Here is a 5293-nt window from a genome sequence, read left to right as displayed (position 1 = left end):
ATAATTCATGCAGCTGGATTTGGTGCAGAAAATTCTCAAATGGTATTGTTATGTATTGCAACATGTGTAATGTACGTAGTTGAGAAATACTTTAGCCATGAAGAAATTTTGTAAGTTTAAATTCACGAACTGACTTCATTTAATGTGGTATATCAGATTGTAAAGTTATTTTTCTTATCTCCTTGATGCAACCAAGTATACTTTGCCCTCTACTTCCATTTAAGTTCATCCTCTTCAAGAAAAGTCTCCACTTCCTTTTGGAGATTTTGTATAGGCCTATACTTCTATGTGGTTCCTTAGTTTTGTAAATCATCAAGAACCTTCATTTTTCTTTTGATAGAACCTTGCTTATTCATGAAAGAGGAGAGCTTCCATTTCTTAACAGCTTGTTTGAAACAGAGCAACTTTGTTTGATTTTTTAGCAGCAAGAGTTTCTATTGGATCCCATTCTCCATGCCTCCTTAATAGTATTAGAGCATTTTTTACTAAGCAGCTTAATAGTAAAGTTATTCTTATTGTAAAATAAATCTAATTAATTATATAAAGTTACCTTAGTTTTTAAATTTAATTTTATAAAATCATTTTATGTCGATCAGACTTTTCTATGAGAAATGATATTTGTAGTCATTATTATGGATTTTTTTTTTAAAAAAAACATAAGTATCATGTATTTTTTTTAGAAAAATAATAAATATGAGATTTTTATAAAAAAAAATTAATTTTTTAATAATAAATTCGAAAAGAAGTACGAAATACTGCAATTCCAGCGTGTTTTTGTTTTATTTTGTTTTCAGTTGTCTAACCGGTTACCGGTTGAGAATTGTCAAAAGATGTGCCATGTGGCAACGTGACTTCTTCCTAAAGGGAATAGTTGGTGGTCAATCCTACTAAAATATTGCACATCGTCAGTGGGATTCGTCGTTACCAAAGTAACCCCTCTTTTACCATGCTATCGACGCGAGGCAACCATTACCATGCTGTTCTCTCTCATCTGGCGGGATTTTGATGCATCTCTCTTTAAACCATTATTTTATTTCAACATCAATTAATAACATCGGTCCATACTTCCAATACTTTCTTTATTAATTCTTTTATATAATGAACAAGAAGAAACGTTACTATATCTTTTTCTAGAATATCCTATATAAAGAATCCTATAGAGCCAAAATAAATAGCCACTAAATCTGTCTTCCTTGGTAATTATTACAAAGTATGAGTGGATATCTTTCATTCTTAATCTAGAGTAAAAGTTGGGATTAAGCTCACAGGAAATGCACCATTTTCAGTTATTTGCAATTCTGATATTAGATTTTACTTGGCGATTGAGAAATGATATAGTCTATAATGAAACAATTTTATCTGTTAGGAAGGCTATAGATCAGTTGGGTTTCTTTTATCAAGAATATCTATCTACATGGCAAATGAAACTGAAAGAAAAGCAACCACAACTATGGCAAAACCCTCATCTCAACAATGTAAGCATTTCTTTTGATGCGTCAGTTAGGACTACTTCATCTTTCGCTTCTACAGTAAGTCGTGATTCTGGAGGAAGTGTAATTGAAGTATGGACAGAAGAAATTGGAACAACAAATCCAGTAGTAGCAGAAGCAATTGCAGCAAGACTTGCAGTAAATATGGCTAAAATTTTAAAGTTCCCAGATGTCACAATTGAAAGTGATTCTCTACTTGCAATCTCAACAATTCAAGGGTCATCATCAGTCTGGTCAATTTCTACCATATTTGAAGATATTGCTCTTACCATGTTCTCTCATAAAGGATGGTGTTTTAAAAAAAAATAGATCGATCTCAAAATCGATTTGAGTATTCTGTGGTGCAATGGACCGTAACCAACAATATAATTGGTCGCATACCAGTAGCTATTTTACCTTCTAGTATTGTACTTATTGATAGTGGCAATGACCCCCTTGTTCTGTAACTTAAACCTCTTAATTATAAATATGCAAGCTTGATTAGGAAAAAAAAATTCATTATCAAATTTAAAAAAATTCAATTATAATTTTTTTCCTACTAAACGTATATTATTCCAAGTGGAAGAGAGCTAGGATTATTTTTACATTAAATTTTTTTTAAAAAAATTAAAATTTGATTTATGACTAAATCTTAATTAATTAATTTGCAAATGCTTTTTTTTTTTTCTTTTGATAAGAAATAGAGTTCATTTCATTTAATTCCATAAAGAAAGTTAAATCTGTTGTAAGCATCCTCGTACACAAAATCTCTACGACGGGCATTGTCTAACTTCATGAGAAACTCTCAAAAAGAGAGTATCATTCTTTGTTTTAAAACAGAGGAAAAAACACCCTGCATCAAAACTCCATCCTCCAAAGGAGGAGAAGTAAACAACACACTCATCCTCCTAACATGGAGGAGGGAGGAACCCAACACCACTATGGACAAAAGTCTAATAGCCTATTTCACTTTATTTTCCTACGAATAAAAAACCCAACAAACAAACTTCAACAAAAACAACACCGACATAAAGTCGAGAATACAATATCGGAAACAAATAAACACTACCAAACAACACCAAACAAAATTGAAAAACATAAAATGGAAAGCATCGATGGCGCGCGTCATGTTGGGAATGAGCCGTTCGGCTGGTCAAGACATTGCCGGAGTCACTGAGCCCTGAGCTGCCGCGCATGGTGTCGACGGAAGATGAATCGCGATGGTTTGAGTACCCCACGCGTTTCTTTTAAACCATGCATCGGCGAAATGCGCCTCTCCGATTGGCGCCCAATCTGTCGACCGCAAGATCAGCAGGTGAGGCTTCTCCCAGTAATGCGCTTGTCGCATGAGCACCCCTGGTTGCGAATGCCAATTAAAATGATGCAACTGTTCCTCCTCCACCTTAATTGAAATATTATGAATCATTCACGGTGGTGGGATTAGACATGTGACCACCTATACATATAGCTATCAACAAGTGCGATTTTCTTAAGCTCTCCGTGGAATTAGAAATTAGCATATCCCACATCCACTACAACGTCGTATGAAGCTATGTGACACATATTGAACTCACGGCAAATAGTACAAAATTGGTTGCTAAAACGTTTTTACTATGGTTTTGCATTGCATGCAGCGGATAAATTGTCGGAAATAACGCGTCACAAATTCTATCTCTCTCGACACCCACATGAGGAAAAATGTTGCTTATTCGCGACGTTTATTTTTTTGTAGCATATAGACAATTGCAATAAATATATATATATATATATATATATATATATATATATATATATATATATATAGCTGGTGAAATTTATTTTGCCACAAAAATCTAAAAAAGTCCCAAAAAATATAAGATTATCGCTGAAAATACACTAGAAATGACCAATATATATATATGAATCTAGAGACAGATACACATGCAGTTTTAAATACATTATAGGGAATTATATAATATACAAATTCCATCAAGGATGACTACAGCGTATTCTTAAACGTGACCATCATGAATTATATCTTCAATCGATTGAACGACTTCCTGCAGAAAAATATTGGTAGAAAAATATTCCAAGAGTCTGGTGCGCCAGGTGTGCTGCTTGCCAAGAGTCTGATTACCTTTCCGAAAAAGACAGATGCCAATGATGGGCTTGCCCTCACATGCATGTCCAACTACAAGGAATGCATGAACAGACATAATTATGACTAAAAGAATAAATAAATCAGTTGTTTATTCCTAATTAAAAGTGTAATGATTTAGTTCATGGAGATCCGATGGAACAGTCATTGGAACAAGGAAAGTAGTAACATGGATGAGAATGTATATATATATATATATGAAAAAGTCTACTATCCCGCCCTAAAATGACCGTCTATTTGACTGTTTATTGATTTTTTTTTATTTAATGATGAAGAAAATGATTTTAAATGTATTGATGTATTTTTTTATTTTTTAAAAATATTTAAATATATTAAAAAATGTAAATAAAAAAATAAAAAATAAAAAAGTTCCTTTTATAACTGTCGGTAACATTGAGTGGTGCTACTCATACATACGAAAGAGGGGATAATTAGTGCCACAAATTTTATGTTTGGGATGAATTAGAATAATCACATACCGGAATAGATATAGAGAGATATTCATATTATCTCTCTAATTGGTAGGTGGTGGTTTGGTAAATGGTATTCTTGGAGCACATGCTGCGAACTCATAGCTGATGGAATCCCCTCCAAACAACTATATATAATTAATCTCAGCATGCACTACCCTCCAATATTGCCTTTGTCACCATTTAGATCAATTAACGAAGTGCATATATATATATATATATATATATATATATATATATATATAGTATAACAAATTAGTACGTACATGACTATTTATGAAAAATCTGTCACTATTTAGATCAACGATGCATGCACTCAACAGTTTTGGAATATGGTTAAGGGGGCGTCGTTATGCGGCATATAAGAATTCATGAGAACCGTCAAGTAGGCCTGCAACCCGACCTCGTACAGCCGGGTTTAGGCCCTACCAGACCCGAACGATGTTGTTTATGGTGCCAAACCAACCCGAACAAAATGAAATCGGGTCGAACCGTACGACCCGACCAAAAAAAAAAACACTTGAGAGATTTTCAGGGAGAGTGTGGGTGTGACGCGAGGGATTTTCAGTTTTGATGCGGCGGCTTGCGCTAGGTCGTTTCCTTTTTCTGAGGTCAATAGGAGTTTCGACTCTTGAGTCGGCAAAGTAAAACTCGAACTCGTCCGAGGTGTAGGCTGGGATGAGCGGGGCAGCGGTGGCCCTGGCTCTTATCACAGCCATAAACAGTATAACAAACTGTAATTACAGGAGCAAATAAACAAATTACTCTCAAATAATCTTCTATATACAATAAATATACAGTAAAATAAAAACGAAGAAACTCATTCAGGTACCCAGGTGGGTTGATGAGAAGAGTTATCACAAGCCTCTTCAAAATGGGTCGCTTTCAAAAAAACATCAAAATGCAATCTTTTCTTTGGTTTTAAATTGTGATGGTACTGCACGAAAGAAATTATTACCAACTCTTCAAAACCATATTCAACCCACTTCTATCTTCTTCCTACTCTCCAATCCCATGCTCCTCGCTCGCCTGCAAAACCCGTACTGTTATGACCCTCCATGGTAGTGAAGATAAGAATAGTAGTTGTCGAGGAATGAAGAAGAAGAAGCAATCTGGGCAGCGTCGTTCACTAGATGGAGAAGAAGCAAGCTAGGCGGCATCGTACCAGACCCTACTCTTACAGTCCTGCTTGTATCCTGCCTGCGACCCGAATAAGC

This window comes from Juglans microcarpa x Juglans regia, chromosome 4S (genome assembly GCF_004785595.1).
Source record: "Juglans microcarpa x Juglans regia isolate MS1-56 chromosome 4S, Jm3101_v1.0, whole genome shotgun sequence".
Classification (NCBI taxonomy): Eukaryota; Viridiplantae; Streptophyta; class Magnoliopsida; order Fagales; family Juglandaceae; genus Juglans; species Juglans microcarpa x Juglans regia.
This window is presented reverse-complemented; position numbering follows the sequence as displayed.